Source organism: Haemaphysalis longicornis, unplaced genomic scaffold (genome assembly GCF_048455015.1).
Source record: "Haemaphysalis longicornis isolate Haplotype H1 unplaced genomic scaffold, Haemaphysalis longicornis Haplotype H1 scaffold_2, whole genome shotgun sequence".
NCBI classification, from domain to species: Eukaryota; Metazoa; Arthropoda; class Arachnida; order Ixodida; family Ixodidae; genus Haemaphysalis; species Haemaphysalis longicornis.
In genome coordinates this window covers 70,896,698-70,909,202 of record NW_027526295.1, presented here as the reverse complement: position 1 = coordinate 70,909,202, position 12,505 = coordinate 70,896,698, and positions in this window count along the sequence as shown.

The following is a 12,505-nucleotide window of genomic DNA, read 5'->3' as shown; positions in this document are numbered from 1 at the left end:
CAAAAACGTTGAAGGCACGTGAAAAATTGAAAATACACAAGCAAATACTCAATGAACATGACGGAGATAGATTATACACATAAAACAAAGGTTTTGTAACAAAATGTTAGGAAGTTTCAAAATTGAAAAACGAAGTTCAGCATTACAAGCACTGACACTTAAACCGACAGAAATTCAAGCAACACAAAATCAGGAAAAGTGAAAAACAAACAAGCAAAATGATGATTTGCATAAAATAAATATGGAACAGAAATACGGCACATAAATGACATAAAGGCACTTAACCTACAACAGTTTTCAATTCATTAGAGAACAAAGACAAAGAGCTCTGGAAAATATCAAGACGATCGGAATATTCATTATATGCACATTGTATTCTGCAGATGGACGAGCGTCGTCTACTTAAAGCATCTGTTCTGAAAGTTCGAAATCTTCGGAAAAGTTTGTTCGGCAAGTTGACATTGATAAGTGCAACCAAGTCATCACACAAAATATCACCATGAAGAAGTTTATAAAGAAAGATAATGTCAGCTCTCATTCGTCGACACCAAAGGGAAGGAATACTTTTGAGACAAGACATGCTGCCGTTTGCGTCTTCTTGTACATGACGGAAACGGTGCCTAAAGATAGAAAGGAACTTATTTTGAACCCTTTCGATGCGGTCACTATTGGACTTGCAAGTTCCATTCCAGACAACAGACCCGTATTCAAGAAGAGGTAAGCAGAGAGCCGAATACAACTTTAAGAAAGGAAGCGGACCTTTAAACTCTCTAGAATACCTGCAAACAGCACCCAGACAACGAAGAGACCGACGGGTAATTTGTGCAATGTGGGAAGAGAAAGTCAGAGGAGAATCAAAAAGTACTCCCAAGTCCCGAATTTCGGTCACCCTCGGCAGTGTGGTGCCTGCAATTTCATAAGGGTATTGCAGCTGTTGAGTTTTTCTACTATAGGAGACAACTTTAGTTTTTGAAGGGTTCAAAATAAGGTCGTTTTTGGTGCACCAACGATGGAATGACACAATATCAACCTGAAGAGAATTACAGTCCTGAACACTACGCACTTCTCTAAAGATTTTTATATCATCAGCGTACAACAAAAAAGAAGAATTTTGAATGGCAGAAGCAACATCGTTAATGAAAATGGAAAAAAGAAGGGGACCCAGAACAGAGCCTTGGGGTACACCACTGGTTGCTTTGTACCTAAATGATGTTTGACCGTTAACACTTACATAGCAATATCGCTCCTTGAGATAACAACGTATAAGACCCACCAAAGAAGCGTGTACATCTAACAGAGTGAGCTTTGCAAGCAATAACGAGTGGTTGACAACATCAAAGGCTTTGCTCATGTCACAGTAGACCACATCCAGTTGGCTTCTACCAACGATTGCTGGGACAGCCTGCTCCATGAAGCAATAATAATAATCAATCAATCAATCAATCAATCATTTATTTGCGTGCCCAGGAACAGCCGGGGGGGCCTTTGTGCTGGCGCACGGAAACAGAAACACACGAAACATAATGTACACATCTCTCAAATACAAAATAAAATACGAAAAAAAAACGAAAGGATAGCTTATGTTGAAGTTACGGAATGAAAGTAATTTAAGTGCATGAACTCAAGGATAAAAGACAAATGCAGAATAAGAAAAGTTGGCAGTTACGCCAATACAAACTCACAGACATGTTTGCGAAACAGAGTAGGACAATCATTAAATATATCAAGGTAATCCGAGTACCGATTGTACGTGCATTGCAGTCGGCACACAGGGCACAAGACACGCAGACAATTGGAGTTGCAAAAGGTATCATGTTTCCTGGTCCACTTTTGCGGCACATAAAGACGAACATGTTGTAGCAGCTCACCACAAGACACTATGCCGTGCATAATTTTAAAGAGGAAGAGAATATCAGCCTTGTTCCGCCTGGAAGTTAAGCATGATAGCGTCAATGAAGAGGGCGATCCAGGGTTATAATTACTACTATCGCCAAAGCGATGGTTGAAGATAGATATGAACTTATTTTGGACTCTTTCTACAAGCTTACGGTTTGTTTTACTCGTGCTGTTCCAGACAACAGATGCATATTCAAGCTGAGGACGACATATTGTTGTGTAGAGCTTGAGAAGAGAAATCGGCTCCTTGAACTCCTTGGACACGCGACAGACAACGCCAAGCGATCGAAGAGCTCTACGAGTAATTACCTGAATATGTGGAGAGAAGCTCAGTTTACTGTCAAAAGTGACGCCTAGGTCATTAACCTCTACCACACGTGGGAGTAATTCACCGTTGATGTTATAGGGAAACAAGATGTTGTCAGTCTTTCTTGTGTATGTCATTACCTTAGTTTTAGATGTATTAATGAGGAGTTTGTTGCATGAGCACCAATGCGAGAATGACGAGATTGCTCTCTGGAGAGCGGAACAGCTGGCAGAGTTGGAAACAGATTTAAATATTTTTACATCATCGGCATATAAAAGAAAATTACAATCATTAAATATTGTCGCGACATCATTTATAAAGATTGAGAAGAGAAGTGGCCCGAGAACTGAGCCCTGAGGGACACCACTGGTGACCTCATAGGAAAGAGAAGACTGTCCATTTACATGCACGAAACATGACCTATCACATAGATAATTGCATATAAGAGATATCAGGGATGGTTGTATATCAAGCTCAGATAGTTTTTTGGCTAAGAGCTCGTGGCAGACGACATCAAAAGCCTTGCTTAAATCAAAGTAGACTACATCAAGTTGACCTCTCCCTTGCACAGCTTCCGAAGCATGCAGCATGAAGTTGACGAGATTAGTGGTGGTCGATCTCCCAGCGAGAAAGCCGTGTTGCTGAGGTAATAATATAGTTTTTACGCTGAAAGAGAGTACTGTATGTAGTACAGTCTCAAAGAGTTTTGAAGCAGCGCAGAGAATAGAAATCGGGCGGTAGTTTGTGGGGTCTAACTTTGACCCTGACTTAAATATAGGAACAACCCGCGCAGTCTTCCAACAACAATAATAATAATAATAATAATAATCAATCAATCAATCAATCAATCAATCAATCATGTTTATTTACGTGCCCAGGAACAGCCAGAGGCCTGGGTGCTGGCGCACGGATAGTTACATGAAAACAAAATACAAGAAACATATTGAAAGAAATAAACAAGCGACAACACACACAAATTGAAGTAGCGAAAATTACAGAAATAAAGCACAGGCGGAGCCTGGGTACAGGTAAAAAAGAAAAAGAAGATGCCTTTGTGGCTCAGCTTATTATAATGAATACACAACAAGCAGAGAACAAAGTTTAACAGTAAGACGACAAGAACAATGACAAAGTATAGAGACAAATGATAAGACAACCATGATAAGTAAACAGTTTCAAAAACAGGCAACTATAGTGGTTAAACAGAACCACAGAGAAACCAAATTTCAGCAATAAAAAAAAAAGAAAAACGAACGACAGAGATATCATAGATGTTTAACATACTGTGTTCAACAAAGCAGTACGGTAAATTGTAAAGGAGCTTTGAAAGATGTCAAGGCGTTCAGAGAAGCGGTTGTAGCAATTCTGTATTCTGCGCACAGGAGAATGATTGGAGTTGCGCGCAGCGGTCAAGAAAGGGCGATGCGACCTGGTGGGCCTCTGTGGAACACTAAACTCTAAACAGTTAAGCAGGTCTGCGCAAGAAAGGTCACCATGAACAATTTTGTGAAGAAATGTAAGGTCTGCACGCATACGTCTGCAGGTCAACGAAGGAATGGAAGGAACTATGGGTAAGTCAGAATCAGGACCCGAACTGTGATTGTGATGACGGTGCTTAAATATGGATAAAAACTTCTTCTGCACACGTTCTATTAATTCACTACTAGATTTGGAGATGCCGTTCCAGGCAACAGAAGCATATTCTAACTGGGGGATACATATTGCATTGTATAGCATTAGAAATGGATCTGGAGAAGAGAATTCCTTTGTAATCCGACACACATTTCCAAGACTTCGGAGTGCTCGCCGGGTGATGAGCCTAATATGAGAAGAAAAAGAGAGGGTACTGTCGAAAAGAACCCCGAGGTCCCTAATCTCCTCAACCCTTTGCAACGGAGCTCCCGCTATACTGTAGGAAAACAGTAGACGATGGGTTTTCCGGCTGTACGTGACAACCTTTGTTTTAGCTGGATTTAAAATTAGACAGTTTTTGCTGCACCAGACCGATAATTCCGACACATCCCTCTGCAAGGCACAGCAGTCCTGAAAACTGCTAATGTGCCTAAATAGTTTGACATCATCAGCATAGAGAAGAAATGAAGATTTTGCTAATACTGTTGACACATCATTGATAAAGATAGAAAACAATAGTGGACCCAGCACAGAACCCTGAGGTACACCACTCGTTGCAGTGTAAACACTAGACCTTTTGAAGTTTACATCTACGTAAAAGGACCGGTCAAGGAGATAGTTGGACAACAAGGCAACAAGACTTGCATCAACACCGGAGATAGTAAGCTTGTTAATTAATAATTTATGGTTCACTACATCAAACGCCTTACTGAGGTCAAAATAAATTACATCCAACTGGCCGTTTTCACAAACTGCAGCCGAAGCCTGAGTCATGAAGCTTGCAAGATTTGTAACCGTCGATCGACCCGAGAAAAAGCCGTGCTGATTTGGTATCAGAACGTTCTTGACGCAGGCAGCAAGAATGTTGTGCAGAGCTGACTCAAAGAGTTTTGAGGCGACACAAAGGAGTGAGATTGGGCGATAGTTGGTAACGGCTGACTTATCACCAGACTTAAATATTGGAAAAATTCGAGCAATCTTCCATGCACGAGGAAATTTACCAATAATAATAATAATAATAATAATAATAATAATAATAATAATAATAATAATAATAATAATAATAATAATAATAATAATAATAATAATAATATTAATAATAATGATAATATTAATAATAATAATAATAATAAGAAGAAGAAGAAGAACAATGTGTGTGCTCGTCGGCCTGTTTACGTAAGGTAAGCAGGTCCTTATGATGACGCTGATGCGGGTGAGGCGCTAATCACCGCATTCCGCACACACACTTTTGTAGAATCAGGAAAATCGGTTCTCGCCGTAATTTCAAGCGAAGCCAATTAATCATGGTTTATTTACGACAGAGTGACTTTACACAACGGCCAGAAGGCGCGAGTGCCCGCTCGCCGATTTTTGTACAGCGTAAATTTGTATTCATATAGTAGCCACATTCTTGTCTGTCTTGGCTATAGGCTTTCGGTTTTAATCACGATTGTCCCTGAGCGTACCTGCATCCTTTTCTGCTGTGGCGTCAAACTGGTTGAACACGAATATGACTCTCGATACGCTTGCGCACAGTTTCAACATGGCCCTTTTGTTTCAGTTTGCTCACATGACTGCAACCAATTAAACGGTTAAAAAAACGAATCGCGACTAGAGTATTAATACATTAATAGGAAGGTTAATCCATCAATCACCCACCGCTATTAATTAATGTTATGCGTCACACCGGAAGATCTAGTGACACTACTTGTGACTATCTCGTAAAGGAATATCGCCCAGAGGCTCACGACTGATCATACATATTCAATAAACACAATGGTTTAGAATGGTTTAGCATTCAAATCACGCACGCAGTCTTACCTGCCCCCACCACGCATTTTTTTTTTTCTGGCAAGTACATTTGGTCATTTTGAAAGGTGCTTCCTGGTTTCCCTTTGCATAAAGGTGAAATTGATCCGTCTGAACCGAGCCGCCCAGGGGTGCCGTTGTGATCACTATACGGGTAGGGCGGCGCGATAAGCCGCATGATAAGGGGTTGTTACCGCCCTACTCGTCACGTCGGTGTGTGCGTTCGATACCGAGCTTGGCACTTTACTACCGGTGGGGCTGCCACCGCTGAGGGAGCGAGCATCAGAATGCTGCAAAGTGTTCACGAGCGAACACTGGCGAGCTTTAGGCAACTGTTTTCTCCTTTTACGCATTGCAGCACCCTTTCGTTGCAGTTATCACTGCCAGGTTTTGCATCCATGGTTACCATTCCGCTTCTTTTTCGTGGAACGGAGAGCCCCTTCTTTATTTTCTTCTTTTCATACTGTCATTGACTCATTGTACGCCTGGCAACCGGTTATGTGGTACCCATGGAACGCGGCCAAGGTTTGGAAGGAGGCGCACACAACACAGTCACCTGTTCCCCCATCACTAGCACGACAGCGACAAAGCGCCTGCGAGCAAGCAGCCACAGGCATTGTGAAGAACGCCTGCCGTTCGCGGGTCAGCAAAATGAGACGAGACGGGGCGGCCTAAGCTACTCCCGAGAAGCTCGAAGAGGTTCGGAAGCCGCGCTTCGCGTCGCGTCGTCGATGGCACGGGGCATTCTTCCCCTTCCCCCCACCGCACCTTTGTCTGCCCTCCTTTCCCTCTTCGCACTTGCGGGGCTCTCCGAATGAGGAAGAAGGCATGCGGGTCGTTGATCTCCCAAACAAAGAACATAAGCGGCATCCCGAGCGGTTCAACCACTGTACTGGGCTTGCGTTCGGCTCCAAGCCTCTCTGGCTTCCCGTGCATTGCGGGCAACAAGCGCTACATTCATGGGCGATTTGGGTAAGAAAAGGAGATGGCGGGACAACTGAACACTTTGTTTGGAGCCACAGCTATGGTGCTTTATTCCTATAACAATGCATCGGAAATAGACCGGCAGAAAATCAAACAGTCACCGAAGGATAAAGAATCATACCAGAGAAACGCCTCTCCGGAGGTGGACGAGAACTTAAAGAAACAGAAATTATTGGACGATAATCCCCACCAGTGGCCGATTTAAGGCGGGCGCGGTTGGGCGATCGCCCCCCCCCCCCCCTCCCCTTTTCACGCCCCTCGACATTGAACATTGACTTTTCGGCAGGTGTGACTTTTTAGACCTCGGCGATGACCATCACCGTCCGCGGCGACCAAAGCACCCCTCACTTGTAACTTTTCTGTTAGGTCTGATATTGCCTAACTCAACATCCGCCTTAGTGGGAGCGTGCAAATCGCTTTTTCCCCACAGCCAGTCTTTCCTCTTCATGGAGTATCAGTCCGGCAGCAGGAGGGAGCCTTTTTTAAAACGGGCAAATGGTTGTCTGGAAGATGTTGATGAAAAAAGCAGAGCTTTGGTGTGCAACCGGAAACAAACCATGACAATTTGGAACCGCCGACCTTGTAGGCATCTGTATCCGCCCCTGACTCCCATTGACGTCTGTGCTGGCAGGGGGCAGTTTTGGTTGTGTGGCGTTGACTGAAGGAATCCTCTTCGCCCATTCTCCTTCCCTCCCTCCCCTCTCCCGCCACCTCTAGAGTGTTTGCAGCCTCCTTTATCCAGTCCGCTGACGCCGAGGCTTCAAACTCCCGACAACAAAGGAGCACAACGCCGGGTCTTTGCACATTGCGCTACTGGCGCTGTCCAGTTTTCGCGCCTCCCTTCGCAACCCGTTTGAACATTTTCTACATTCTGGGAGTGCCCTTTGCGTGTTTTTGTTTTTTGTAGCGTAAGCTACACTGGCCGAGGTTGAGCGGTTTCGCGTGTGCCGTAAAGGGCCGTTCTGCGCAATCGCGAAGAGGATTGGATTGACTTGGATGGGACCGGTTTGGATTGGATTGGATTTGGTCTGATTTAGATTGGATTGGATTAAATTGGATTGTGTTGGATTGAAATCCAATCCAATTGGAGTACGCGTGTGAAGAGAGTTGGGTCTGCGCATTCGCCGTTCTGTGCATTCCAGAGGAGTGACGTCATAGCCGCGGCAGACGCACTGGCGCCGGCGCGTGCCTAGCTCTGCGCCTCCGTTACGCAGTAGCCAAGTCTGACGCTGTGCTGGAGCCGCTTGATAGCTGTTTCGCGTGGCTCCTGGAGAGCCGTACTGCGCTTGCTCGAGGAGCAGTGACTGGACTGTACTGGACCGGACTGGTCTGTACTGGACTAATTTGAAATGAATTGGATGAGATTGGATTGGATAGGAAATCGTTTTAGAAGCAGTAAGCACATAATCAGCTAATCTTAGACAACCAGAAAACCTAAGAATAACCAGCTGAACCTTATCTCACGCTACGTATATTCTGGCATAGCCAAGCTAAGCCACTGCTAATTTTTTTGCTTGAACGTATGCAACGCGCGCGTACTTTGGAGCACATTCGGATGTGAATCAGCTTGAACTTATATGAGCGCAAAAAGACAAGAAGTACAGGAGAGGTCGTTGTGCTGTATTTCTCGTGTTTTAGCGTTCCTCCAAGTTCAAACTTATTTCCCATCCGAATGGGCACCAACTCACTCAGGTCAGAGGAATTCTTCTTTGGAGCCGGGGTTCACGGCTTGGTGTCGAACAACAAGAACGAAAAAGAACCGGTTCAGGTTCCAATGAAATAATTTCTGTCCGGTTCAGTTCTGGTTCGGTTAAATTGCGCACCGAGCCTGTTCGCAAACCGATTCTGTAAGTTTATAACTAAAAGAGGAAAAATATTTAGCTTAAAGGGACTATCACTAAAAAAAATGCGAGATTGGTTCATTGTCAAGATGGCTTAGTCTCAATAACAATGACATCGATTATAATGCCAGCATTAGACAAATAAGCTAGATCATAGAGAAAACTTATGAATATTTTTAAGTTATTTATTTATTTATTTATTTATTTATTTATTTATTTATTTATTTATTTATTTATTTATTGTAAACTCAAGGCCCGGGTGCGGTGTTACAGAGGGGGTGGGTGTGATGACTTCATATAAGGTATAGGAGAAAGAAATGCAACAGCAGAATGAATGATTACACGACTGAAGGCAATACGCGCGCAGAAGAATACAAAGTACCATGGTGCCAAAAGAAAACAAAACGACAACAAAAAATAAACGTAGAACACTGATTGCAAAGGCATAAAGAACAGACACGCACATGCGCAGAAATGTACAATTCAAAGGCGATACTCAATAGACTAACAATAAAAATACACGTGCGCGTAATACAACGAATGGTGTATTCAGGCGTCGAGACATATTATAACGGCAAGGCAGTAACGAAAAAAAAAAAACACACACTAAACAGCCAAAATGACATAGTCAATGTACACAAAGGTTTATTTAGGATACGGGTGAAGCTGTTTACAGAGAGAAGTGGGCGGATAAGGCTGATTTAAACAACTTATTATCACGTATGGACACTAGCTGTTCGGGAAGGTGGTTCCAATCTCTTATCGTAAGAGGAAAAAATGTATGTCACCGTTTAGCAGCCAATTTCATGCACACACTTTAGGGCGACACAGGGATAGATGCGATGAGCAGCAGCCGTCCTAAGGCAACGCTAGGAATAAGGAAGGCAACATTTCCAGTACTCCTTCATCGTACCACTTTAGTGCTAGCATAGAGTGAACGCGCTGATAGCTCTGTTTTCCCGATTACGCCACTGCCGACGTTAAGTATGGTGAAACAAAAATTGAGCAACACTTTTGTGGGGAGAACAACGTCCCGCAGGGCCGAGATATTGCTGAGCGAGTTACAAAACACCAGTTATTTTGAATAAATATTCAGGGAAGCTTGCACTCACGCGCAAGACCTGAATGGCGAAGCTGTTGTAGGTGAGCATTGCCGGACACATAGTTAGGATTCACTGTCATTGTTTATTTGAAAAGTTGCGGTGCTAGTAATCGTCGTCATATGAATCCAAGAGGTCGTCCCCTTCTTCGAGGCGAGTGGTGGATGCAAAGTGATCCTCAGCATTGTGGTCTTCCACCAGCTCAACTGTCTAAGCTTGCACTACGTCTCGCGAGGCTTGAACAGTAGCGAAGATGCATGCTTTCTTTATACGTGAGCACTGAATCGGACACATCAACCTGCATTTGTACAAGTTTGAAATTGTTTATTTACATCTTCCGTCGTTGCTTTGCACTGGGCTAGTAGTAGTCATCGGAATGCGTATCGATATTACCGTGTTGCTTTTGCGAAGCATTACATGCGCAGTAGCGCTTGGCGACAGCACTGGAGTTTTTTTTTTTTTTTGCTAAAGCCACTGCGCGAGCCGGGGACTCGGCGGTCGCCACGAAGCACGCGCTCACGAGCGCTCAGCATTTTCTCGTTCCTCGGGGTTTTTGTCGGTCCTTCTTCTGTTAAAGCCACTGCGCGAGCCGGGGACTCGGCGTTCGCCTCGAGGCACGCGCTCACGGGCGCTCAGCATTTTCTCGCTCCTCGGGGTTTTTGCCAGTCCTTCTTTTGTTAAAGCCACTGGGCGTGACGGAAACGCTCAGCGGTCACCGCGAGGCACGCGCTCACGAGCGCTCAGCATTTTCTTGGCATTTACTCAAATGCGAAGTCGTGTTGCTTCACTGCGTTTTAAAAAGTCATTCGGCTGAAATGACATTCGAGTCAAATGAGCACCCAGAGGAACATTTAAGGCGCTCGGATACCATTTCTAGCACTGTCGCGCACAGCGTCTTCAATCGGCAATAAAAATATAATATTCCGTACTTAAGACAAACAAAATATTATTAATTGTAGGACTTTGTTTACTTTTCATTCACTAAAATCGTTATATTGTGAGCTGAGTTTGTGTCTTGCTGCCTGCTAGGAGATATTTGTCCCCATTGGTATTAATCATCATCAGCAGGGACGCTGGGTCGCCATCTTGGTTCGTCCCCGCCTGACTCATCGGAATAAAGGAGCTGCGAAAGCAACGGTCCCGTCACCTTCTATCTACGGCCTCACAAGTGGTGGAGTTGCAACTCGATCCCGAGCTGTACCTCTCCTTCGACACCCCTGGAGCTCCGTTCAGGTCGCCGCTTGCCCTCAAGACCAATGTCCATGTCGCAAGACACTCCGAGTAGCGCAGCCTCTGCGCCTCTGCAATGCATCGTCACCACTCCCCAGCGCGACCCGCCCGAGTTCACTGGTCTTCGGGGCGAAGACGTGGAGGAGTGGCTGGACAGCTTCACACGCGTCAGCGAGTTCAATAGGTGGGATGATCGCCTCAAATTGTTCAACGTTCGCTTCTCTCTGAAGAAGATTGCCGAGACGTGGTATTTAAACCACAAACATGAATTTACCGACTGGGCTGGCTTCACCACGGAGGTGCAAAAGATTTTTGGCTCCCCTAAAGCGCGGAGTGACAACGCGAGGAGGGAGCTGGAGGTCCGCGTGCAGCAAGCTAATGAGACATACACCTCATACATCGAGGATGTTATAGCGCTGTGTCGCCGCGTCGACCAAGATATGCCGGAGTCTGACCGTGTTCGTCACATTCTCAAAGGGATCGGCGAGTTCGCTTTCAACGCACTTGTCCTGCAGAACCTTTCCACCGTAGCAGACGTAAGATCCTCCTGTCAGCGTATCGACGAACTTCAATCCATCCGCCTCCCACGGGACACGGCGCCTACTCCTCATCTTGGGAACGAAGACCTTCGTGCGATGATTCGAGCTATAGTTCGCGAAGAAGTGTACGGCAACACCTCTCATTTTCCGCACGGTGTTCGCCAAGCCGCTACGGCTCCTGGCCTTCGCGAGATGGTTAAAGAGGAGCTTGCGGCTATGCCTGTGCTAGTGCCGCCTGTCCATTCAGTTGCCCCATCAACACCGTCCTACTCAGATGTCGCTGGCCGGACACCTCTGCCGTTGTCCCCGATCATGAGCCACCCTTCGTGTGGCTATGTTGCGGCCATGCCACACGCGCCGAGCTCAAAGCCCTACTTTCCACCAAGTCAGGATGCCTTCTCCAACCGGCCCGTGTGCTACTATTGCGGCATTCGAGGTCACATCTCCCGCTTTTGTCGACGCCGCCAACGGGATGAACGACGTGGTTATGCTGCCTACGAGCGCGAGAGCGTACCCCCGAACTACTACGGCTACCGGCGGCGTGCGTACCCGTCGCCTCCACGCCGCTCCCCGTCTCCGCCTCAGACTGACGACGTCCCTCGCAGCTCACGTGCGCAACGACCCCGCTCGCCTTCACCAGGTCGCCGTTCAGTTTCCCCTCTTCGTCCTGCGTCTTACATCGCTAACCACCGCCAGGAAAACTAGTTAATGCAGTTTTGGGAGGGAAAACTGCATCTCCTGCGAAGCTTACAAGTCCTCCAGAGCGTCCGTCGAACTTGCTGTCTGTTTTGGTTGAAGGTGTTTGCGTCGATGCCCTTATTGACACTGGTGCGAGCGTTTCAGTGATAAGTGCGGAATTGTGTGCTCGTCTACGCAAGGTACGAACACCCTATACAGGACCTTTTCTACATGGAGCGAATAGCAGTGTGATTAAGCCATCCGGACAATGCACAGTGCGGATTGTTGTTGGTTCTCTTCGGCATCATGTTCAGTGTGCGGTGTTGTCCCCCTGTGCTCATCATCTTATTCTGGGTTGGGATTTTCTCTCATCCGCATCCGCCGTCATTTCATGTGATCACCCTGAAATTCAACTCACGGATACAGAGCAGCTCAGCGGCATTTCTGAAGTACCACAGCTGCACGTCACAGCGAGTGAAGATTGTGTTT